This window comes from Chamaea fasciata, unplaced genomic scaffold, assembly GCF_029207755.1.
Source record: "Chamaea fasciata isolate MVZ Bird 193981 ecotype frontalis unplaced genomic scaffold, bChaFas1.0.hap1 SCAF_1, whole genome shotgun sequence".
In the NCBI taxonomy this organism is placed as follows: Eukaryota; Metazoa; Chordata; class Aves; order Passeriformes; family Sylviidae; genus Chamaea; species Chamaea fasciata.
The window spans coordinates 79,067,284-79,094,879 of NW_027094086.1; the positions used below are offsets into that span (position 1 = coordinate 79,067,284).

At 34.2% G+C, this 27,596-nt stretch overlaps 1 long non-coding RNA gene across 3 annotated transcripts in view; it reads left to right on the forward strand.

The window, feature by feature from the left end:
* The window catches only part of LOC136291446 (uncharacterized), a 415,408-nt gene extending 398,816 nt beyond the window's left edge, over positions 1-16,592 (forward strand). For all 3 annotated transcript variants that reach the window (XR_010721541.1, XR_010721544.1, XR_010721545.1), the window contains exon 2: positions 16,524-16,592. This is a non-coding gene — a long non-coding RNA (uncharacterized lncRNA). The remainder of the gene's footprint in view (positions 1-16,523) is intronic.
* Positions 16,593-27,596: the final 11,004 nt, after the last annotated feature.

The window sequence follows — 27,596 nt, forward strand, 5'->3', positions numbered from 1 at the left end:
GAGATGGTAAAATGACCAGAAAAGATAGATAAGTCAAGGAAATTTCTCTTAGGACATGCTTTTAGCATCCTGTGAGATCAGAAAACTCTTTTAACTGTTGAAATAGTGCCTCTGTCTACTCTCCCATTTAATGGAGAATTTCTGCCTTGCATTTGTCAAAAAAAAGTTAGGCCATAATAATGTTAGCAACTTAAGAAGTAGAAAATAGTAATATCATATTTCTCTAAAATTTTATCAAATCTCTGCTGCTACTTGGAAACAGTTTATCGTATTCCTTTACTATATTGTTATATGCTGAAAGGGTAAATGATGACTGTTACTCAGCACATGAACTTTCTGCTTTTTCTCTTTTTGTTATTATCTTTCAGTAAGACAGCCCTCTGGGCTTGTTTTAAATTCCAAAGAGAATTCCCCAGACAGGTGAAATCAACTGAATAAAATAAATTGAAACCTTCTTTGTAGAGTTACCATGGGGCTTGACTTAAGTAATGAACTGAAATATGAAGCTGGGGTGTTCTGCTTGCAGAACTGTACCTGAACTGTAAAGAAGAGTGTGATGTATATGTGAAAACACTAATCTAGATAGAAATCTAGATAGAAATCATAATGAAAACATTCCAGTCAGGGTTCTTTCTCTTCTAAGTTTTTTAGTGTCTTTTTCAACACATACTGAAGCTAATGCCACAGTTTCTTATCTTATATTTCACAGGAAACATTAGCTTGATAAGGCACACCACAATCTAGTTAGAAATGTACAAATAACCTTCTATTCACACAGATTCAGATTTATATTCTATGGGTATAGATTAAGTCTGAGAACATAAGACTTTGAATTTTTTACCTTCTGTGAGAAGAAATAATAATGATAATGATAATGATAATAATCAGGAAGAAATAAAAAATTTAAAATATTTGAAGCAAGGTGAAATGTAACCAAGAAAACAAGCTTCTTCAGTGCAATTTTTGGTTTAAGTTTTCAAGTAACAGCAAAAATTCTAAATGCGGCAAAATATGTAGATTCAGTACATGTTTCTACTTATATGTTTTACTCTTGTAAACGTTTCAGAAGACTTTAGCACTTATTCCAGATAAGTTCATCATAGATATGGAGTAGCGACCGTCTCTTGACAGAGGAATGAAAAAATGTAAATGATTATTTTGTTAAATGGAATAAAGAAGAAACTGAAGCAATTTTTGAATTTCTAGGTAATTTTTTAAAGTAAAAATATATTTAAAAATACTTTTATGATGCATGTTTGGACTAGTTTATGTATAATATACACAATGAATAAATCAATAACTACTTTGATTCTTTTCTTGGATAAACAACCCCAGCTCTTTCTTGATAGGAGAGGTGCTCAAGCCCTGTAATCATCTTTGTGCCATTCCTCTGGACTCACTGCAGCAGGTCCATGTCCTTCCTAACCTAACATTATTCATGCTTCATGCTAATATTATTCCTTTTACAGCCTGCTTGAGTAAAAGACACACCTTTAGGAATAATGTGATACAAAGCCCAGGACTTACCACTGGCGGACAATATTAACAAAAAAACCCCCCAAAAATGAAGAAACAAACAGGTCTGTCTTTATATTATATTGCATATTCCTTAATTTTAAATAGTCAAGAACATTTAACACAATATGAAGAGTGTATCAACATCTTTATAATTCCTACTTAGGGGAAAATATTGGAATTTCAAATTTTATTGACTATTCAAATTAGTAATCTCTACTTCAATATCTTACAGAACTACTGTCTTCATGATGATATTATAGTAGCAATACAGTTCAAGAGATATAGCTCATTTACATGACATATATAGATATATGTTATCTAGATATAGATTTATAAAATCAACATAGCTATGTAAAAACACTCCAAATGGATCAGGTTTCATGAATGTAATTTTTAAAAGTAAAAAAATCATTTGTCTAAAATAAATTTTGGTTGGTTATGATGTGCTGACTTTTTTTTTCCATTTTCATAGTACCTTTTGATACAATACAGAGGAAAAATTCTGTTTGTATCCAAAACATGATAAAAATAACACTCACATGTAAAGTGGTAGCTTCTGCCATAGCCCACTTACAGAACATCACCTGCAAACATGAGAACAGAAATTTATGTGATGTTCCTCATGTTCTTGTTAGGGAGGCAAGATGAAAACAGTTTCTTTCATGATCATATATCAAAGGAATGTCATTCCCAGCAGTCTTGTAATTTGCTTGTGGTGACATTCATGTTTCTTATCAGTCCTGATTACTTCTCTCTAACTCAGATTTCTTTGCTGAACTGTTCAGGCCTGGGCAGCAAATTTGTAACACATCAGGTAAAAAAAAAAAAAAAAGAAAAAAAGAAAAGAAAAAAGAAAAGAAAAAAGAAAAGAAAAAGAAAAGAAAAAAAAAAAGAAAAAAAGAAAAGAAAAAAGAAAATAAAAAAAGAAAAAAAAAAAAAAAAAAAAAGAGGAAAGTGGTGATCAGAGACCACGTATTTATGTGGCTTCTAGCAGCTGTGATTGTGCCACCTAAATATATCATCTCAATGCAAAAGAAAATAAACTAAAATTATGGTCTCTGTTTTAGGCTACAAAAATATATTTTGAAAAAAATAATATCCATATGTGATCCGGGGATTAAATCAAAATATTTGAGAGGAATTAGAGATTACTGCTTAACTGCATATCTAAATCAGCCTTAACTAACCTACAGAACAGCTGCAGTGGGTTTGTGAGACAGAGTTGTGTGATATGGGTGTTATGTAAAATGGCAAGCTGATTGCTCTTGTTTTTGTGTGGATAACATTAATCATTATAAATGACCTTTTTTTTTTTTTCTTTTTCATGAAAACACATAATATTTGTAAACTGCTACAGACACCTGAAATATAGCAGGCAGGAAAAGAACTGCAGAGAATGCATATTTTTCTCAGGAATATTGTCAGGTATTGTTTGCAGTTCTCTGAAGGTTTTTTTTTATTTGACCAGTTGAAGAAAATCTGTTAACCTGCTGTATTAAATACCCGTGAAGATTCAAACCCAGTACGAAAACTCCACTTGGAGCAGTCTTAGAGGATGAGGAACCTTCATCCTGGAATAAGCCATATACATGTCGACTTATGCATATGTAGAAGTGCATTCTATTACCTAGAGGTTCAGGATGCAAGATGTGCTACTGTCTCCTAAATGGTGAAGAAAAATGAAAGTGTGCTACTTTAGACAAATCCCATAGTGCTTCCCAGACATAGCACATTGCTCATTCTCTCCCTGGGCTAGTAAGTCCCTGTACTACAAGCTATAAGTTTTACTCTCGTAGCTTCCTTATTAAAGATTTATGCTAATTCTTATCCTACTGATATAATAAAAGCAAGGTAAAGATGCATCACTTATTGTATTTTTCTGTTTTTAAATTCTGGTGAATTTGAAAAGTATCCAGTATTCCTCTTTTGAAAGCAATGGTCAGACATTGAGAAATGGTACATTTATCATGTGATTGGCCTCAATTTATCCTCTCCTTCTTCTGTGTCTTTGTATACAGATAGCATACTTCTACATTTTTTTTTTGGCCTTTTTTTTTCACTGGAAGAAATAACTTTCATGGCAAGCTGCAGAACTATCGTGCCCATTTTTATTTTTTTCTGTGTGGGATTCTATTCATCTAGTAAGATCAAGAAATTTGGAATGCAAATATTACCTCACACTATTTCTCTCTGTTTCTTTGGAGAATTTGTTGATGATTTATTTAGCTTTACAAACTAGAACATATTTCCAAAAAGGTTTTAAACAGATTGACTAACATCCTAATAATCTAAAAGATCAAAACTGAAAAATACTGGAAGTACCAAGTGTTTTATAAAAGTATTTGAAGTTGTCTACAGAGGCTCTTGACCATAAGAAGCATGGCATTGAAAATACATAATAAGAGTTATCTATTGAGCCCACGAGCTTGATCACATGATTTTGATTTTTATAAAAATGAAGATAAAGAAAAAGTGTAATTACAGCTGAGTCAAATACTAATTTCCCGACCTTTGCTTATAATTTTGCTGAGTTTTGATTTTGTATTAGAAGTGTATTAAAAATGTGATTTGACAACCAAACAGAAAATAAAACATATCCATAAGCTCTGTTGGAATAGTCATGCAGATGGCTTCATCAATATCATATAACAATCTAGAACTGCAGCTTTTTGTGAGGAAAAAAGAGTACAGGGAAAATGAAAGTAGCCACAAATTCACATCTCAACATTTCAAATTCTCCAGGAAGTCTTATAAATAAGATAAATGATTAATTAGACCTTTACACACTTTATTTATTTCTATACATTTAATGCAAACATTGACAGTATTTCACGCAGAATATTACTGTATAGTCCTCCAGCAAACATGAGGAATTTAAGAGACTTCTTTTCCCATATGAAATTTAAAAACTTCACTGTAAAAGTGTTGTGGCTGCATTCAAAGTACTGTTTAGAGGCAAAAATGTAGGCACAGTTTACAGATATACAACTTAAGCCAACAATTTACTGATACCAAAATCTTAATAGTTTAGATACAATTATTGCAGGGGGAAAAAAAAAAAAAAAGATTAATAATAATGCAGGTAGAGCTCTTACCTTCAGAAACAGTAATAATAATAGGAATAATGCAATTAAAATTGCAACTCACTGCCTTGCTTCTAGCACTTTTCCTGGTGTTATAATCACCCTTTCTCCTCTAGATCATGGAGTCAATGGTTTCACACTAATGTTAGTGGTGGAGCTGGCTGCTCTGAGTGGTCAGGATCTGGTGGGAGCATTATGTAATTAATGAGGATGACTATTCCCATAAGTTTTGCCTTTAAGATTTTTGCTAGTATCAGATGTATTTTGAAGCTGTGTTAAAAAAATCACACTTGAAAGTTAATGTGTAATTAAATCACCAGTAAAATTTCATCAGCTCATTGAGTCAGTTATCTGTAGATCAGAGACATGTTTGTTTCTTTGAGGGAAAGCTGAGATAATATACTTGGCTGATAAATTCAAATAAAACAAGCATCACCATTGCAAGATGATCAAGAAGTTGTATCCCATGTTGTCATTCCAGTTAAAAATAAGCTTCAAGGAATACTCAAGCTAAAAAGAAAAAGCTGTGAAATGGACTGAAAATAAAATACAATAGCATATTACCATTACTCCTTGACTTTAAAATTCTGGAATGAACTGTGTTTGCATTGTATTAATCTTAAATTAATTAATCCTCTTAATCCTATTAATTAAATTGTAACATTTGCAATAAACCGTTCAAAATGTAGGAAAGTGGTTAGAACTTCAGACTATGACTGTGCATATAAGTAAAGACAATTCATTTTATAAACAGAGAGGCATCTGCAGTCAGTAATATCAAGATATTTCTCCTGTCTCACACGTGTCTACTGACCCTCTTTGCCCCACAATCAACAACACACACTCCTTCCATTTCTAAATGCTGGATTAAATAAAAACCTTTCATTTTTCCTTTTTTCTGTTTGTACTTAGATCATACTCCTTCATTTTCCATTTCATACACTCCATCTGAAACTGCCTTTATGATTCATTCTAACTTTTATTTCCGGCTTGATATTCTAGTCTGTATTTCTGCACATGTCCTGAAGCCCTTCTATTGATTTATTTCATCAGCACTGGAGACCTCCTTCTTCTAGAAATTCATCATTTTATAAGAGTATTTTCAAGTCTGACATCTCAATTGTCCTCCTATGTTTTTGAACAATCACTAGGATTTGGAATTGGTTTTATTCCTGTTTTCCTAAATACTCAGGAGACTGTTGTTCTTACTCTTTCCTTCTGGTCTCATTCCCCAGATGCCCTTAACTTAATTTTGCTTGTACATTGAGGTTTTGGCATGCTTGTCATGAATTTTGTATTCCATCAGGACTGGGGATCATGATGTATCCATTTTTCTATCCTAAGTTCTCACCTTTTCAAGGGTTTCCCATTCTTCTCGCAGATTACTACCTTGATGTTCTCTTTTCCTCCCATATCAAGTTGGATGGAAACCTGAGCAGCTTGGTCTAGTAGAAATTGTGCCTGCCCATGGCAGGGGGGTTAGTACTAAACTACTTTTGAGGGCCTTTCCACCCAGAGCATTCTTTGATTCTATGGTCCTGGTTGACTCAAACCGGATAAAAAGCTTGATTTTAGCTCAACACCACAGTATCAAGTGAGGAAAATGAGAGAACTGCATGCATCTCCTCCTTTGCTGAGACTCCATCAATCTACCAGAGCTCCATTTGACTCATGCTGTTGGATAAAACACATCTTGTGTTTTTCTTTAAGAATAAATTCTAGTTTTAGAATTCATTTGTGCAATTAATGAATACTGGCCTGTAACATATTTTTTAGGGAAGGGAAAAGTAAATCTGTTCTAATATGCTCTTTAAAGGGAAAGCTATAATTTTTACAGTAATACTGAAATAATTTTCTGCCTTTTCTTTCTTTTTTTTTTTTTGTTTTAGTTTTTTTTGTTTGTTTGTTTTTTGTTTTGTTTTTTGTTTTGTTTCCTAATAGTTTTAAGAAAGGAGTCTACAACTGTAAATATCAGCACATGTTCTCATGGCATTTAGCACAGAATAGCAGGCGTCATCCAACTCTTGCATTTGACAGATGCAGCACCGCCACCAAGGCTGCACTTCAGCAGGGTGATGAGGAGCTTCTGCAAAATGCTCAAAACCAGTAAGCACAGAAATAAAGAAGTCTGTGAATGTGTGCACGTTTATATGTCATATTAGTGTTAATTGCTCTAAAAAGGTACTTGCTACCTTCCAAGATTTGGATTTAAGTATAACTAGTTTTCATGGAGTCCAAGCACATGCATTGGTTTTTATTACTTGTCAGTTTTCTGTCAAACATCTGGCTTACCAAGTGTAGTCTCTATTGCTTTGTATTTAAAGTCAGGCAAATAACATAAGCTTCACATACAAGTTCTACTCAAGTTCTTGTAAATTGCACATACATTTCCTCTCTGTACTTTTGAAAATGAAGTGCTTTCATTCCTCTGTCATAGGAATAGCCATTCTCTTGTCTTTTTTTTTTTCTTTTTCTTTTTCTTTTTCTTTTTCTTTTTCTTTTTCTTTTTCTTTTTCTTTTTCTTTTTCTTTTTCTTTTTCTTTTTCTTTTTCTTTTTCTTTTTCTTTTTCTTTTTCTTTTTCTTTTTCTTTTTCTTTTTTGTCTTTTTGTCTCCTTGTAAACCTTTTTATAGTTTGAAAGGCAGGGGGAAAGGTGAACATTGGGTCTTGCAATATATTTTGAAATAAATCTTGGAAAAAAAAATGAGGCATATAAGTCATTGCTTTATTAAAAAATGTATATTATTTCTGTACAATGATACAGGCCAGGCCTAACTAATGGATTCTATAAAAAAATGTATGACAAGAAAAATATTCAGGTCAAGAAATTATCAGGACTAATTAAGAGTATGTTCATTTAATTTAAATAGTATATACTGAACCTCTCATATTTTGGAATTCTGACCCACTAGACAGCAAATAGTCTCATTTCCACTGATCTGTAAGAGGTTCTTTAAATCTTGGTCTAGCATGTGTTGCCATAGTGAATAGGATCAATCAAAGATGAGAGCTGTAGTTCTTTATACTCAGTTAAATGGTCAAACAAAAGCAGGACACAGGATTGAATAATGAACAAAAAATACTACCCAAGTTTAGCATTAATATGCTTCCTTGTGCCACTTTTCTTTTTTCCATTTTTATAAAGATTTCCAAATAGCTTTCAAGCTTACTTTAACTATTTTCCTTGCTGCCTTACTTTTTAAACTTATTTATATTTCATAATGTCACATTTGTATAATGACATTTTTCAAATCCTTTGATTTACTTAATGAGAGCTACCTCTTCATAGAACTGCTAGTTTGATCACACACATACTAGTATGATGAAGGTGATACATCTCTGATAAAATCATAGAGTGATAACCAGGTCTATATAATGATGTTTTAAAAGATTAAGCTCATCATATAGAATTCTGTAGATTTGAGTGATTACTTATTGGCTATTACATCTGGTTTAGTTTTAAAAACAGAAACATTTTTTTTACCTGTGGGGCTTATTGAACGCAAAGAACAATATGTTATCTTTAGAAAACAAAGAAATTTAAACATTCCTTTCATGTAACTTAAGATTTTTCGTATATACTCCATTCTGATGATATGAAAGTACAGTTACAAAACTCCTTGATTTGATTGCTTCTTTATGTATATTTTAAGTAGTGGGTGAAATTTTGATTTATTTCACATATGTGTAGATTACATCACCATATTAAACATTAAATGTATTTATTAATAACAGTGATTAAAACCTTAATTTTATTCTACATTACACAGTGTAGCCCTTTTCTCTACACTAAAATGCAGCCGTATATAAAGCCTCTAAGAAGCACGTGTATACTTGTGTGTAAGCATTTTTTTTGTCCTATTGATAATGAAGGAGAGATTTCAAGTGGGCAATGATAACCACATTGAAATATTTCTGGCAAGAAGAGGTTTTTTTTTAAATCTATTTTTTTAATAATCTCTTATCGGGGGAGTATGTGGATAAGTTTCAAGCATAAATCCACTGGAAATTGCAATGTTTAACAAAAAAATGTCATATTTCTCAGGCTGATCTGAACAAGGAGAAGGTTATCTGTGCATCACAAAACTATCAATTTTCATTACAACAGTAATTACAAAGTTGTTTACTTTTCATGTTTTTCACATTAAAAGTAAGTGTGAGTTTTGAAATTACTAAGTCAGCTTTTATTATAAAAACTTCTGCAACGAAAGGCCTTGAACTCAAAAGGTAATGCTCTTGAAACATGTAGCAGTATGCTAAGTTGAACTAAAACCATGAAGAAGCAAATCTGCCTTTTTATTGCCTGATTCTATGAAGAAAAAAAAAAGCTATATGGATACAGGGATGATTTGGATAATAGTAAATGTAGTTAAACAAGTAAAATGATATTTGCAGTATTGTCTACATAATCCTTTCATGGTTTTGCTTTTTATTCTCTAAATATGAAATTCAGAAAAAAAGAAACAGCAAATCAGTCTCACAAAGTCTGTCTTTTACAGAAGGAAAAGCCAGAAAGAACACATCAGATAATCTTAAAGCATGAAGGAAAGCTGCCATGAAATGTTTTTTAATGATTAAGAAATTTCTTTCACAATCACCATCAGCAATTCTGTATTTTCAAAGCCGATTGGAGTATTGAAAAGACTGAATAGAATGGCATCCTCTCTTTAGAGAACAAAATATAAAATATAGATGTATCTAAAATTGGTCAAGATTACAAAATTATAAGGTAAACATCCCCACAGGGACTACTGAAATATTAGATTCAGTGATCATACAAGAAAGTTTGTGAGAAATTTGAAGGAACTTCAAAAGGAAAAGGAAGGGTCTGTTATTCTGGCTGTCTGATATATATTCCATGTAGAACAATGAAAAAAACAGCTGATTCTAGAATATCATTAAAATATATATATAAAAATGTAATTACTTTCAGACTTCTAATGTTTTTTTAAAAAAAATTTGTCTCCAGATGGATTTTCTCCTTCGACTGTGGACTTTTAAGATATAAAGGAAACTGATCAAACATAGTAAATTAGCGGGTTTTTTTGAGATTTATGACTTTGCACTACATAACATGCTATTAAAAAAGTGCCAAAATCTGGAAAGAAAAAAAAAAAAAAAACCAAAAACCAAAACCAAAGACACTGACAAAAAAACCCAAACCCCCCCCCCCAAAAAAAAAACCACCCCATGAACAAAAAATCCCACCAAAAAAGCACACATCTGTAGAATTTAGTATATGTATATGGTAAATATTTACTATGTAGGAGGTATAGGAGGTAGCCAACTGGCGTATACAGAGAAAGAAATAATCAGCAGGGAACTCAGAGAGGTATTTTGCAGTGGTATTACAAGGTGATGATTCTTATTATTACAAGTTTAGGTGATATGTTAAGAGGATGACTTGTTTCTAAATTAATATTTCAACTAATCTAATTTGTAACAAATTCATGGAAGATTATTATTATTGAAGCAGAAATAACCAAGAATAATCCCTGTAAAACAGCAGTGGTGAAAGTTGGTGGATTTTATTTTCTCCTCTTTTTCCTGGTCATAAAGCCAGCTGCACCTATCTACTCTTTCTTCTCTAAAGTGCTCTTGGGACAGCAAAGGAAATACTTAGTTCAGGTGTTTTTCCCATTCAAACACGGATAGAAGAAATCACCTGTATTTTAAGCCTTCAACATCTAGTAAATAACAATGGAAGTTATAGGTCCTGAAAACTAACATGTTTTCTAATTCAATCGCCAGTTACACTGATTTTTCTCTTTATGTGCAGGATATGTTAGGGTATAGATATGTGCCATCCAATACTGCAAGATGAACACTAAATGTCAATCACTACTATGTCAGTAGCTCTTTATGGGTTAGGCATAGTGCTTTTTAAAAGATTTCTATCACATAAAATTAAAAGTCACCCCAGAGTTCAGAGTGAGATAATAATCTATATAGCTGTGTGAATTGAAAGAAAACAAGCAAACAAAAGTACTCTTATTGTGACTTAGGGCAATTGGTTTCTTCCAAAAGAAAGGAGATACAATTACTGCCTCGAGCAAACTAGAATGGTGAAACTCAGAAAAAGAAGTGATGCTGGCAATCCGTAGATAATTTTGCTTGTGATTACCTAAATCAGTAGGCTGAAGTAGTTATGTCGCTGTCTGGGATACAAAATCATAGAATCATGTAATGAATTGGGTTGGAGGGGACCATATCTATCTTTTAGATTCAACTCATCAGCCGTGGTCAGGGACACCTTTCACTAGACCAAACTGCACTAACCTCTATCCAACCTGGCACTGAACACTTCAGGGATGAAGCACCCACAACTTCTCTGTGTGGCACCACAACTCCCACCATAAAGGATTTCTTCCTAACATTTAATCTAAATCTACCTTTTAAATTGAAACCATTCTCCCTTGTCCTGTCACTACATGCCCGTGTAAAAAGTCCTTCTGCATCTGTCTTGTAGGTTCCCTTCAGGTACTGGAAGGCCACGATAAAGTCACCCCACAGACTTTCCTTTTCCAGACTGGATAATCCCCATTCTCTCAGCCTTTCCTCTTAGGAGAAATGCTTTATTTCTCTATTCAACTTGGTATTCCTCCTCTATGCTCATTCCAACAGGTCTATGTCCTTTCAGAGGACACAGATGGAGCTGGATGCAGTGTTCCAGGTGGTGTCTCACCACAAGACAGCAGAGGGGCAGAATCCCCTCCCATACCCTGGTGGTTCTGGAGCTCAGGATTGTTTTGGCTTTCCAGACTCGAAGTGCACATTGCTAAGAAGTGTCCAGTTTCTCATCCAGCAGCACCCCAAAGTCCTTCTAAACACAGATGCTCCCAATCCCTTCATCCCTTGGCCTGATGATACCAGGGGTTGCCACCACCCAGCTGCTGCACCTTGCACTTAATCTTGTTAAACCTCATGAGATTCATAAACCTCCTCTTTAAATTTCCCAAGTTGAGCCTACATTGTAATAATCTCTTCTAGTGTCATAACTTGTTTTGATAACCAGTTATAGTACTTTAGGTGATGAAATATTTTGAAACAAATGTAATCTTAATTGAAACTATAATGTAATCATAATTTTCTTTCTTGTCTTAGTGGTACTTTTATTTAAGCATGAACTTGCCTGCTTCCCCTTTATAATAGAATCTGTTACAGTTGTATGGATGTGATTTAATTTAATGCATATTTTATTAATTTTACCTGAAACAATCCTTAGATTAAATATTTAAATACTACATCTGAATTAATATCCATAAATCAGAGAATTTCAGAAAATATTTCTGATTGCTGTAGTCTGTCATTCATTCTGATAAATTGAGGGAGCAATCTTGACCAAGGCTTGACCCAAAACAACACAAGGCATCATTTGGAGAAATGATAGAGGCCAAGGTGATTTGAATAAGATTGAGAGCATTTAGTAGTATGAATTTAGCATGTATCTTGCCAGTTTCTCTCAGTGAAAAGGAGTTCCGGGTGTGTACTGGACATAGTCAGAGACAGTAGAGCTGGGTCTGGAACCAGCCTCTCCTCGTTACCTCCCATGTGAGCACCTTACTCACCAGGCTGAAGGCCTGATTACTCCCACTCTCAACCATGCTCTTGTGAACTTTTAATTCCTCATTTCATATTCACAGAAATAAATTATGCGTATCCACTTGAGAATATAGCTGTGGAAATACTAAGGCTTAGGAACTCAAAAAAACATGGATCCTTTACTTTGGCAGACAAAAGGTTACTTATAAAAAAGTAGAAAAAAACACCCTAGGTAAATAATATATTCTGCCACTGTCAGTAGCATTTTGCTTGAGTTGTATTAAGGCTTGCCTCTGCATCTGATGATTCAGGCTTAATGTAAAGCCTCTACCTTTTATTCTCTGCAGCAATAAAGGCCAAAGAAACAAAAAGAAATTTGTGCCTCAGTATTTGTATGCTGCATAAAATAGATGGAGATCAATATTTCCATTTAAAAACACCTTATGTACTTCAAAAATGTTTTAAAATCATTTTTCTATATATAACTCATATTTTATACTATAATATATTCTGTGATTTATGAAATGAAATTAGTTTATTAACTTTGGTTGATTAATGGGGGAAAAATAGATTGAAATCTGGTTAATGAAAGTAGCAGAAGATATGAAAAGTTTAAGAACAGATGCATGGTTACACTAAGATCTTTGAGAGTCTAATTTCAGTCTGTGTTTAAGAAAAATATCACCAAGATGATGACTCAAACTGAAAAAAAATTCTGCCCCCAGTTTAGTTAATTTTTGTATCATTATAATGCATGAGAGACAACTGTATGCGCTTATCTGTAGAAGGGAGAGAAATCACAGCTATGAGGTCATATTCATTTATGCTCTGTAGTTACCATCTAATTGTGGAGGAAAAAGAGAAAGTCTTGTAACTTCCCTGTCATACATCTCATCATTAGAAACATTATGCTTAAAATTGTGGTCAGAACTTAAGTCTGTTTAAATGGATCATCCCATACAGAAATGTTCTGAATAAGTAAGGACAGCAGCAAGGCAGATGATGCCTCACTTGTAGTTTTGAGAAAATGCTTCAGCAAGGGAGGAGAAAGAATTTACATCACCACTACACCATCTTCTTTTGAAGTATCTGTCTTCATTAAGAAGAAACCTTTTTGAAGATGTTTGGAAGAGGTGGGTCTGTGTCTCACTTGATACTGGTCATCATCCTCTAAATAATCTCATGATATATGGACACACAAGTCATTTGTTCCTGGTTTTGTTGTTTTGTTGTTTTTTTTCTTTTTTTTTTTTTTTTTTTTTTTCCTGTAGCTGTTGTAAAATTCTCTCTTTTTTCAGAAATTATTATCCCAAGAGACTAATATATTCTTGCAAATAAATTGGTTAATGACTTCTGTTACTGTAAGTTATTTCAGACAAGGCAACAGATCAAAGTCAGAAATAACACCATACCTTACTGTCTATATGTTGCTGGTTTCCCTCTTCCCACCTTTAATTATCAGACTATTTTAGCCTTCTCCCTTTCCCTGGCACTTACAACTTAGTTTTGATGCTGCTTCATAACTTACTATCAGTATTTATGTCTTGGTTTAGATAGACAGGTATCCGCTAGGGCAGGTTTGAGTCTCCCTTGGAATGTAAGCCCCTCCTCTCCTTTTCCAAATTATTATAAATCTGCAATAAAAGGCTGTCAGGCAAAGATTTTGGGAATAGATATAGCAGTTCTTTACTAGAGATATTAAAAAAAAAATACAAATGCTGTAGTACAGAAAAATAAGGAAGCAAACGAACAAAAAAGAAATCCTAGAAAACCCTGACAGAGTCACAAATAAAACTTGATACCCTGTTGGTCAGGGTATTGGAAGGAGTCCAAAGTAAGCCCTTCTGGAGTGGCAGTTGTGGCTTTGTTGGAGTAGAGATGATCCCATCAAAGAAAGGGTCCAGTAATGGTGAGATGGGTACGGTCTTCCTCCAGGGATCCAGTGGAAAACTGGATACCTGGTGGCATTTGTGGCGCCTTTTTTATCTAGGTGAAGATGGTTTGGCTCCTCCTCCCTGTGTGGAGCATCTTACGATAGTATGATGTGATGTGTCATGTCATTGGTGAGCTTTAATGGTCCATTAGCAGAAGACATCCCCGTGGGGTTAGTGGAACAATGAAGAGAGATAAGCAACACTCCACCATCTGATAAGTAACACTGACCCATTTGGGCAAAGATAAGCGACACTTCTCCACCTGGTTTCAACAGATGGAATAAAATAACATGTTTTTTTCAGTTACAAAACCCAAGACAATTTACCACTGGTTGCTCTCCATAATTGTTCATCTTTGTGGTGCAGAAGGAACTTCTGAGACTTTGGGTTTTGTTCATTAGTTAGTTTACAGTAATGAAAACAGATTTCCTATGATGTGAGGACAATAAAGATCTGGGATTCCTTTGCTGCTCTTTGCAGAGCATTCCTGAGAATACAGAGTACAGTATAATGTCAACTATAGGACACATGAAGTTATTAAAATTGCAAGTAATTTCAAGACTTACTCATCTCCTTTGTTGTTGTCTGATATGACAACTTGAAGAAAGAGTAAAATACTTTTTAAAAAAAGCAGTTTTAGGAGAACTTATCTGGAATGTTTCAGAGGACAGTGATAGAAGGTAGAAGATTTTCATCATACATCCTCATTTTGGAAAAAAAATCTGTGGCAACATTTTACCTTTTGCAGAAGATGCCGTAGGAGAGCATGAGCAAGTGTTCATTCATACTATCTTCCCTGTGCTGAGCCGTCTTCAGAGCCCTCAGTTCTCTGGGAAAGCTGTCCAGGTGTTTCTGGAAAATCCATATCAAAATGTCGGGCAGCTAAACCAAAACAATTTAAGATAAGAACTTTGTTGCAGTAGTTTATAAGTCTGAAAGAGAGCTGTAATATTCTCCTTTATCCTGATTTTGTGTGTTTGAGTTTCAGAGCCTGTTTTCCAACTGAATTAATTTGTTATTGAACTGCTACTTTTAAGGGTGCTAAGAAATATGCAAAAGCAACATCATATACCTATGATATGTAGGTTTGTTGTTGTTGTTGTTGGGTTTTTTGTTGGTTTTTTTGTTGGTGTTTTTTTGTTGTTTTTTTTTTTTTTTGTTTGTGTTTTGTGTTTTTTTTTTTTTTTTTTTTTTTTTTTTTTTTTTTTTTTTTTTTTTTTTTTTTTTTAATATGTAACTATCAGGGTTGCAGTTAGAGCACCATTTAGAGTTTGGCAGGAGAACACCCCAGTACACCAAATGGTGAAAAAAACAGGTGTCTCCTCAGTCTCCTAGTCCATGGGAAAATTTCTGTTTTTCCATTCCAGGTTTAAGGAACACTTGGGGTAGCAGTGTTATTATTTCTGCTGGTGCCATCCATTGCCTTTCAATATGTTTAGATAAAATATTTGCAGGTGGGACTATTAGGGAATAGAATGAGTAACAAATGCATCTATACTAACTGTGACGTTTAGAAGTTTCAATTTTTTCTTCAAAAATCTAACTTTTTAAAAAATATGTACATACTGCTAATAATTCAGGTGTCCTATTCCACCTCTGAAGATTGCATAAAAGCAAATAACTCAGAAATTAATTCCCTTCTGTTCAGAGACATTCATGATTGTATGTTTACATATTCATACTTAATGAAACTATATGCTGTAGAGCAACAGCAAAATTTTGACCCAAAATATGCTTGCTAAAGCCTGCAAAGAAAAGAAACTCTGCAGAATCCATGAAGTCCATCTCATTTCCTTGAATGAAAATTGAAAAAAAATCAATCATGCAGGGTTTAGAAACACCAAAAATTGTATTAAAAATATACTGCTATAGATGGAAATTGTTCCTGTAAATCTCTTTAGTGCAGTGCAGTGCAGCTTATAACCATGTACATGTACAGAAATCTATTCAAAATTTTAAGCTACATTAAATTTTTCATTACATTTGCTAGTGTTTTAAACACAGTAGTTAAACTTGAAATGAGTGTCAATTCAACTAGTATGCTACAGCATACTACTGACTTTTTAGAGATACTGGTGGAAAGAAATGGGATGAATGTGTCCTTGGAATGAAACTTCAGAAAGGTAAAAGTACAAAATTTCAGTTACTGTAAATTCTGTTACTGACTATGGCTATTTGGGAATAAAAGTAGCCATAAGAAGTTTCTGTTGAAAGAGAAAAATGCAAGGAAAATTATCCCTTCTGCAGAAACACTGAAATAATTTTATATAGGATTCTACATGAAAGAAATAAAAATTATGATAAGATTTGTTGTGGATGTTGGACTAAAGGGTAGACTGGATTGCTTAAAGTAATTTGAGGGGTAGAGGAAACCACACACAGCAGGGAAAATTATTCTTCCAAGTATCTTTCTGAATGATCATAACAAATGCTGCCATTTTGTGGAGTTTTTTTTTTTTTTTTTTTTTTTTTTTTTTTTTTTTTTTTTTTTTTTTTTTTTTTTTTTTTTTTTTATTGTGGGCGATTTCTGAAAGAGATGTTGGGTAGTCACCTTGATAGACCTGATTGGGGTCTTTTGCTACTCAGAATGCCATTTTTCTCTCAGAAATGTCATACCTACTGACTGGGTATTTAATTTTGTCCTTCTTCACTGCAGATGGAAATAGTACCAACCCAGATTCTATGGCAATCAACTGATTACCTTGTCTCCCCTCCCAGGAGATGTCTGTTAATTTTCTTAGGTCATTGATAATAACGCTTCTGTAGACCCTGGCTGTTCATTGTACTTATCGGCAGTTCAGACATCAGGCTGAATTTAATGTACTCAGTTTCTTTTGTTCCTTACAGCAGGTAGTTCACAGATTTGGATTGAAGTTCATACACATTCATTATGACTCTATCCAATCTTGTTTCCAGGAATTCAAATAAAAACAGTCAATTTTTACCTAGGAACAGTTACATGTTTAAAAGCATTTACATGTTTCTCTATTACAATAATTTTTCTGATGTCTAGAAAAATAAACATACAGTTATTTCTTCCAGTGTGTGAAGTTTTGGGGTTTTTTTTTAATTGGTTAACATTCCTTACCATTGTATACTCTGGATAGGAGTGTCATTATTATTGCATTATTATATTTTATATTAAAAGTCCTTCTAATGGAAAGCAAACTATGCACAGACCAAGACCTGAATTGTACTAATAAGGTGTCAGAAGAAAGGGGGGGTTGTTTTTTGGAATAGTGGGTTGTTGTACATAGTCTGGTTTACATGAGACTTCACTTAAGCAGCAGAGCTCCTTTGGATAAAAACCGATGTGGCTTAGAATCATACAGAATCACAGAATCACTGTGATTCTCTGTGTGATAAAAAACTGATGTGGCTCAAGAAACAGGTTTTAAGATAGGTAGGCGAAAATAGAGAAGAATATTTTCCTTGGCTCTAAAGCATCATTTACTTTAATCAGAGGTGTTCTGTCATGAGATATGACAAATAGGAAATACATAATGTGCTGCAGAATGGATCAACACTGATATCATTGAAGCGAAAATTTTATAAGAGTTTGAAAAAAGGATTAGACATTTACTTGGAGGAGAGTGTCCACAGTTCCTTTAGATGAAATTAGAAAGTACTTTGATACCTTATGCCTTAAAGAAACACCACAGTCTAATTGATGGGGAAGAAAAAAGCCTTTCTTAAAATCAGATGACTCCATTATTTAACATTACTGTAAATTCTGTGAGGGTGGAACCTTGGCTAATCTCAGACAGGAGATATCACACTAGAGATGTTTATGATACATGTGCACATACTGACAATTCTAGAAGTGGACAGAAGTCACGTAACAACTGAAATAAACAGCATTAAATTAAAAAAAAAAAAAAAAAAAAAAAAAAAAAAAAAAAAAGGAAAAACCAAGACTAAATTAAACCAAATTGAACCATAACATTGGAGCATCAGTATGATGCTGTAGGATATAAACAAACACTTGAGAAATTAGATACTTTCAAGATGCTTGATGAATATAATTCATTTATTTCTAAAATGACTTTTCCATGCCATCAATTAAAGCGTTTACATTTTTGTATATGCTTTGCACTCCCACTGTTAAGGGGAATATGACACAAAAGCAAATACTGAATGTTCTTCTAGAACCAGCCAATGGAGAATTATACCTGAAACTCACATCACTCATTTTTCAACAATGATAAAGACTTGTTTTTTGCAACTGTTTGTTTAGAATGCTCTAATGTAATTCATAAGAAATTTATAAATGGACAAGATAATTTAATATTTTTATCTGTAATACTGGTATAAGGTTGTAATATAAATTTCTAGCATTATCCAGTATTTATAAGTGTCCCCTGTGCAAAACTGTAACATAATTTAAGTGCATAAGTGGCTCCTTTATACTACTCATCTTTGACCTTAATATGCATTAATATTGTGGTAAGAATACAATTTACCACAGGAGATATTTTAGAAATATTTTTAGTGTTTACTTTGTGATTTCAGACATAAGGAATGAGATCCACAGGACTGGGGCTAGAAGGAGAAATTGACAAATGAGGGTGTACCAATTAAATTTGAAAACAATACCAAGCTAGAAGAGACAACAAGTAGATTGAAGGACAAGATCAGAATTGAAAATGATTTGCACAAATTAAACCTATGAACTAAAAAACCCAGATGGAATTTGAGAAGGAAAAGTACAAAATGCTACGTGTTAGTGGGATTAATCAGCTGCCTAAATATAGAAGAAATATTGTCTAGTTGGGTAGCAGCCATGAACTGCACTGAATCTCAAGTGAAACAAGGGTCATGATATTGTTCAGGAGTTGAGCACACTGGAAAACATAAACTAGAAATATAAGCTTCTAAATGGGTTTAGATTTTAGAAAAGACAATAGTGTCTTTGGCAAAGTCCAGTGGACAGCAAGTTTAAATAATGAGAAGTATAGAAAATGTGTTTAGTTTATCCAGAAGTCTGAAAAAGATATCTAAGACTGAATATTTGAGGGACCAAGGGAATGTGAACAGTTTTAAGATCTCTAAAAATATTTTCTCTGTATGCACTGCAGATGTGCAGGGAGGATATTTAGGTTAGACATTTGGAAAATCTTTTCAAGCAGGAACAAACTACACAAACATCTTTCAGAATTCACTAGTTTGCAGTTGTTCATGCCTTGAGACAGTTGGATGAGCAAGAAAATCTCCTGACACTCCTTCCAGGACTCTAGGATCCATTTCCTTGATGACCATCTAGGACTTTCACTAGGAAATAGTCTGTAGTCCTCCCTGGCCTCCTTTACATGGAAAAATCATGAGAGGGGAGGAGAGGAGTGGCAGTAATTTAGTAGAATGTTCTCAGAACAAAACTGAAATACTGATATTGAAGATTGAGGTAGATCAAGGATCCCTAGATGTTTGTTACTTGAATCCAACTGCAACTCATGTCTAAAATTTTTGTAAAATTTGAATATGTTGGAAATATTAGAAGAAATCAGTTTGAAATTCCCTGGCTGAAATTACAAAAAAGATGGGAATATCACTCTCCCAATTCTTCCATTCATGATTTTTGCAGTCACATTGCTTAATTTATTTATGTTCACATCAGTTACACTGTTTTAATATTTGATCACCTCCATAAAAAAGTCTCTCTGTCACAGAGACTAAATCAGATGGTACTGAGAAACAGAATACTAAAGACCAGGCCTTAGGACTGATCCTTCCTGAAAGAATCTACTTAGCCACAGAAGTTTCTGGCAACTGAAAAAGGTAAAGAGTCATATCCCTTCATGAATAGATATTCCCAGCTGAAAATACCACAGAGCTCACCTTCATAACTTGATGAGAAATATTTCAATTAAAATGGAGAATCTTGCATGTATATTTAATAGGGAAGATGTATTCAGAACTGAACAATTTCCTGTCCATTGTTTTCTGTCTAATTCAGGAGACCTAACCTATTTGGAAAACATGTATTAACTCTTTGATGGTGCTTAAGTGTGAGTATCTATACTGTGCATTGTAGGACTCTCTTTAAAATCTTTAGCATATATTTAGGTATAAAATATAGCCTATGTTTCAAAATCATGTAATATTTAATATGATTAATACTAGTTATACTACACAGATGGTAATACAGGAATAGAAATACACTTAGTCAGTTTGAGTAAATACACAATTCAAGTTCTATTTCATTGAATATTTCAGTATATGCCACATAGCTTCAGCATCTCTTGTTAAATATAGATGTAGATCTTTAGATCATCAGAATTCATGGAATCATTTTTTGGACAGGGAAGAAATATTTGTTGGACTATTATTGCTCACAGAATTATTTTTTGGGAGGTTCACAAACTGTTTAATTCTTGTAATGCCTACAGGTCCAGCTGTATTTGAACATGCAGTGGATGTGAATATTTGATAATCAATTCCTCTGTTCCTACTGTAAAGAAACCGAGACATGAAAACTATGCAACTAAAAATAATTAACCTCTGTTTCTGGATTACCTGCAGAGGATTTACTGAATTCACATAGTTATAATATGAAATACTTCAGGGAAGGAACAAAAGGGAAGGAATAGTCAGAAGAAGAATATAAGGGATAGCTAGGAAAAAGGAAGCATTGAAGCAAGTAGATGTCAGAAGATGAATGAGGGTGGATATGGAAAATAAGAAAAGTCAAGAAAATAAGAGTGTACAGTCCATTAAGTCTTGTAAGTGGAAAGCAAATAAAGGTCATAAAACAGATAAAATTATTTGCAGTCAAAGACCTTAGTGGTAATATGATGAGTTTTTACAATTTTATCAAGGAGACAGAAAGGCTAGAGACAATGTTCTGTATTACAGAGGCCTGGGTTTAGCTGGAATTTATGAAAGTTTTGTGCTCAGGGCAAAATTATGTTAGGTATAAGTGGATATGTTAGGTTTCTAGGCTAGAAAAGCCATTCAGCAGAAAATAAACAAACAGATTTTACAAGATGCTCAATCTACTCTTTGTCAAAATATTACAGTATACCAAATCTAAAAAGGTACTTACAAATATAATTATATTTATATGCACCTATAATAATGTTGAAAAGGTGTCAAGGAAATTAGATGCCGTGTATGAAACAAGAGCTGTACTTGCAACTTTCTGTGGCAGCATTTTAAAAAGCTCTTTTGAAGACAGAGCTTCTCTCTTTAGAAGATAGAAAGAAACAAGTGATGTAAAATGTGGGATAGATGATAAAGAGGTCATGTTTTGCACTGTTGTGTTTTCTAGGAAGTCCCTGGACAGAATGGCCCACATGAACTGAAAGAAGAAATGCTCGCCTGTTTTCTGAGTTTTCATGGCATCTTCTTTATTGAGTGATGTTAACACTCATGTTATCATGTTCTAGAAGAGAAAAGCAAAGGAGGATCTGTTCAGTAAAACTGTTAAGAAAGCAGATTAAGTGTCTATTGATAGAAAATTCCAGTGATTTTCTTCATGTCACCACAATATATCACATCCATTCATTACCAACTGATGCAAACTGGCAGGCAAAATTAACACATGTCAGCTTTACATCTTCACTCTGAGGGCTAATAGGCATCCTAGGGTATTTTATACTACTGTATGTCTTGCTAACAGGCTGATACTGTCACAAATGAAAGGGATAGTCTTCTACTGGAAGTAATCTTAGGCCCAGATTATACTACAGAGCCCAGAAACCCCCACAAGCTAACAAACTTTGTTAAGATTCAGCACTGTAAATGACAAATAAAAGCTCCAAGTCATTTAACTCCTGAAAACTGTGATACATATTTTTAGAGTACAGAAGATGTGGAATGAATGCCAAGAGCAAGCCATCTAATCACACGGGAAAAAATAGTATGCGAAAGCAAGAGAATTTTTGAAATAAGGACAGTAAGAACTTGCAGTAGACAGTCATTGCATTTATTTACATTATTTATCTTTGTCTTGTATTTGTACAATTATCTTTCTGGAAACTGAAGGTTGATTTTACTCTGAAGAAGCATGAAGCTTACTTGGGGGAGATTTTGGAGTTTGCAGGATGTGGCAAGAAGGAATGACATTCTAAATAAAAATAATTCTACTACTTCGTTAGCCTAATAAGTCAAATGTTTTTATGACTATTCATGATTTTTAACTGTGAGCAACAAACACTAGTGAAGCATTGCTACGGTTTGGTTGTTAAAAGTATTAGAAATGTCTCCGTTCAAATTAAGGTGCAAATGAGATCATATGCCAGAGTCAATAGTATGGATTTTATTTAATAGTAAAAATGAGAGAGAGAGGAAAAGGAAGAGAAAGAAAGAGAGAAGAGGTGGAGGAGCAGAAATAGAGTGACAGAGCCAGATTAAAGAAAATATCACCACTCCATGGATCCCAACAATGTTCCAGTGATCCACTCTAGCTGCTCTGCTTGGTGGTGAAAGTCCCCCATTAAACACAGGATCCAACAGATTAATATACTCAGGCCAGGTGGGAATGCCCAGGTACCTCCCCTGGAGGAGGCAAGTTTGACAGTGTCTCTCCAATAGAGTCTGGATCTGTTGTATGACTTCGCATCACATGCAGTCCTGTGGTGCAAGACTTCAGGAATGAGTCTGGGCAGCACTTTTGGGGGTCTTTGATGAATTATGACACCCTCTCAGCTGCCTTGCATGTGAATGCCTGTGGATGTGGCCTCCCCAGAGTGAGGGTGTTTACAACTGAGCCAGTTTGTGTAATGGAGGATGGGTGTTCTCCGCCTCTGACTGGAGGTTTTGCCACACAGCTGGAACCTCCTCGTCCCCATTCTGTCTGGGGGACTTTGTGTAAACCTGCCCTCAGCAAATGGGTCTGTGGGCTATGGCCTCCCCTACTCCAAAGCCAGTCAGAGCTGATCCTCAGCACAGCTGCTGGGTTTGGCTTTCCTGTTTGGCATTCTTCTCCCTCAGCCTAGGCTTTTTTTTTTCCTCGACCCGAGATGATTGAACAATAGTGTCTCATCTCATATTCCCTTAGGTAGATTAACTCATAGTCCTAAGTTCCCCTTAGGAGGCATCTACAGAGAGGGGAGGACTTTGGTGGCTGTAGCTTCTTTATACAATTTTGCCACAATGGCTAAAAATCCTTCATAACAATGGTTAAGACATGAACCAGAGCATTTTGGTCTCTAACAAACATATAGGAGAAAGAGGGGAGAGAAAAACAGTGTAACCCAAAAGGTATGAATGCTATAAATTTCGACTTTGCCGCAACCAAAAGCAGTTAGGAATTCGTCTGAAATAGAATCACGTCTTAATATTTTCTAGGAAGAAACTGAAAAATAGAAAAAAAAAATCTTGGTTTACACAATAGACCATTGTTCTTTTGAACAGAGAAGAATTGAGCGATGAATGTATCAAAAATCTCTAAGGTGATGAAACAATTGTATGAAGTGATCAGGATCAAATGCAAATAAAAATAAAAGCAGGTCATTTTATTTTGGTAATGAACAAAGGACTGTGAGAATAGACAAGCATATTATAAGTTAGTTGCTTTACACAATATTTATGAAAACTTACTTATCTGTCAATGACTTCAGCTATTTTAAGGCATAGAATATTTCCAATAGTATCTATATTTTTTTCCTGGCATGAACAGACCTTGCATTTCTAACTATTATATGAGCTCAGTTATATGATCTGTTTGTTCTAAGACTAAACTAATGAAAAAAGAAGTGTCCATATATATTACAAAAAGGACTCCAACAGCCTACATGACAACATGCCACAAATTTGTTAATTGGCTGTTCAAAGAAAATATCCCACAATAAGTGTAAATATTCACAGTGGCATGATTCCATTAAGGAAGATTTTCTTCATAAAAAAAAATTATTTTTGACAAAAGTAAAACATGATAGGATTTTTAAAAAATGCTTGCTAGAAGATGAATAGTTTTCCTAGGGAAAAAAAAAAAAAAAACAAACACGTTTACTTTGTTTTTGAAAATCGTAAATATGCAGTTAATCAGTTTGTTGATGATTATTCAGCATTTTAATAGACTTGGCTTCTCAAACTTTGTAGTATAACCCTATTTGTATCAAACCACATTTCCCCACTTTCCCTATCTCTGCTATTCCTGACTACCCTTTTATTGTTCATAACCTCTTCCTTCTCTTCCCAAGTACACAATGAAGTAGAGAATCATGCTGGATTAAGTTGAGGATACACACGTAATATTCCATAAATAATTTGTGCCTCCTATAAAAATTGTAGCATTTACACTCCCGTAGCAAGAAGTGCTGATATGAGATTTAAATTATTTGTAAAACATGTTTCTCAACATGTTGAGAAGCAGGACTCACTATATTAAATACATTTATGCATGTATAAGCAGGAATGCACCTGTGCTATGGAAAATGTTAGGAACAAAAAGCAGGAACCAGACTTAGTGAAGTGAATTGCATTTGCATCCATATTGTGACACTAACAGTCAGAAGTCTACTGGAATTGCATAGATTGGACCACAAACCAAACTGAATGTGTTAGTTTTTACTGATGTCAACTTCCAATGGGAAGACAGTGAAACAATGCTGAGTGAGTATGTGCAACTTGCAACTATTTTATAACAGGAATTCAAGACATATCAAATATTAATCTAATCTTCTAAAAACTATTTCAAATAACTTTAGACTAGCATGGAGCCTAAACCTTAGAATTATTTGAGATGAAATAGAGCAGATAATGCAGTTTCATTTTTTTAATTCAAATGCCTTACATTGGATACTCTTAATCTGAAACTCTCGACAGTCATGACCACTGACTAGTCTATCTTCTGTCAATGACACACTTATTATATATGTTATATATATGTTATTATATATGTTAATGACGTGGAGACCAGCCCAGCCAAGAAGAACTTGGTTGTGGTGGTTCACAAGAGGCTGGATGTGATCTGGCAATGTGCATTTGCAGCCCAGAAAGCCAAGCTTGTCCTGGGCTGCAGCCAGAGCTGTGTGGCCAACAGGGCAAGGGAGGGGCTTCTGCCTCTCTACTCCGCCCTGCTGAGACCCCACCTGCAGTGCTGCATCCAGCTGTGGAGTCCCCAGCACAGGAAAGACATGGACCTGTTGGAGTGAGTCCAGAGGAGGGACACCAAGTTGAATAGAGGGATAGATCAACTCTCCTACCAGGAAAGGCTGAGACAATTTGGATTGTTCAGTCTGGAAAAGGAAAGTCTGTGCAGTGACTTTATTGTGGCATTCCTGAAGGAAGCCTGCAAAACAGATGGAGGGAGGCATTTTACAAGGGCATGTAGTGACAGGACAAGGGGGAATAGCTTACAAGTAAAAGAAAGTAGGTTTAGATTAGTTGTTAGAAAGAAGTTCTTTACTGTGTGGGTGCTGATGCACTGGAACAGGTTGCCCAGAGAAGCTGTGAGTGCCCCATGCCTCGTAGTGTTTAATACCATATTGGATGGGCCTCTCAGCAGCTTGGTCTAGTGGAAGGTGTCTACCCACAGCAGGAGGTTAGGAAATAAATGATCTTTAAGATGCCATTATGTTTCCAGGATTCAACACACACTCCCAATTCATTCCACTTAAACAAAATCTTCCCACATACATAATAGTACTGTCCATCATTATAATATCACTGATGAAATTTCAGTGCTTAGCATTACCCAGAAGTTTTGTGTCCATCACTTTTACAAAATCATAATTAGAATGCTAATACAGATTTTCATGAGTGCTTTGAGGAATGACTAAGGTAAAAAGCAGGGAATTATGTTCCACACTGTATTCCTGTCTAAAATTTATTATATGTTGAACAAATGTTTTTAGAATGGAATGAAGGACAAATGAAGTAATCAATCATCTTTTTAGCTCAGCCATCCAATTAGTTGGTAGTAAATAACAATTTCTTTGAGCAGATCAAAATTAAAATGTGGAATTACATTTTGGATCATATTTCAAATATTTATTTCATATATCCTCTATAAATAAAATATGCCAAATTAGTTTTAAAGATTGCGGTTTACATGATGTCTCAATTCTCCAAGAAAATAAATTTAAACAAAATGTCAAAATGCTGTCATTAAAGGTGTCAGAAGAAACAAAATTAAATCTAGTAATATTTTTGAAGGAATGAATCTAAGATACTTTCCATTCATCATGCAAAAATAAATACTTCTGTGTAAAAAGGACACTTATTTTTTACCAATGAATTATATGAAAAGTCAGATTCTAAGTTCCAAAGCTGTGGATGTGTGAAAAGGTCAATTTGAATTAGACTTTTCTGCTGGTTATATGGAAAGTACAGTACAGTGACATATGTATAATTAAAATTTATTGCCATCAGTTAAACTTGATTTTCCCATTCAAAGATAACAATCTCATTTAAATTATACAAGTCACCCCAAGATTCCCAATATTATTTATGTACAACCACATAACATCAGATAGTTTAATATGAAAAAAAAATCACCTGGATTTAAGAAAACCTTTATAAAAACAATGCTGATAAAAATTCTCCAAGTTTCCACATATAAAAGCATAATCTCACAAACCTGTTTATTCTACAAGAGGTTTTATTTGCTTTCTGAAGAAGCAAGACATTAGTACCAATAATTCAACCTTTATTATCAGTGGGTAATGAAAAGAAGAAAACAAGATATGGTCTTACATAACAAGCACAATGGATTTGAAACACAGTAACTGCAGGCTCTCCAGGGCACTGTAGCTATGCTGATTGCATTGTGTTGGGTAAGTGGAATGCACCCTTGCCTAACGTACAGACACTTGTTTACAGCTTTTTTCAAGAAAAATACTGTAACTTAAACCTGTTGTTGTGGCACTTACCACAGTCATAGAACTTTTTTTACCGCACATATGAAGGGGAGTATAGGAATCTGGGAAAAGTTGAAAAGACACGTCTATTCAGGTTGGGTTTTCTTTCAAGACTCTTAATTGGAGCAACTGGTTAATGTTTCTGAGAAGTGGCAGTTTACCTGATGACTAAATGTCAAAGGTGATTAAATGTGGTTGACAAGTGTAAAAAAGCAAATTACCACATTCCTTATCTCCAAATGAAAATTACCTGAACTAGAACATTAGATAGAGACAGAGAATTCCTGGTACTAAGCATATGAATGTAGACAAAATTATCTAAGTTAAATATGAATGTGAGATCCACAGCTGTAAACTCTATAGGTTAGCTAAATCAACAATATATATTCCATAGATATTACCAGGGATTTTACTTGCAAGTGTTGTCAGTCAAGTTCTTTAAACACTAAAATCTGTGCAGAAAAATTAAAATTCCCATTTCTGTTCCCTTCAGTCATGGTACTCATTCTTTCTCAGATGTCACACAATGTATTTAAGTTTGTACTAAGATACTCAAAGTATTGAGTATATGAATTTTATTTAAACTGAGACTAATTATGTTCTTACTTGTGCAGGAGTTTCAATGAAAATATCATTTCAGTGAATATTTTTTCCTTCTTTAGCCACCAAATATATAAAATGTCATGTATTCGTCGTGTAATTGCCAATATTTGACAT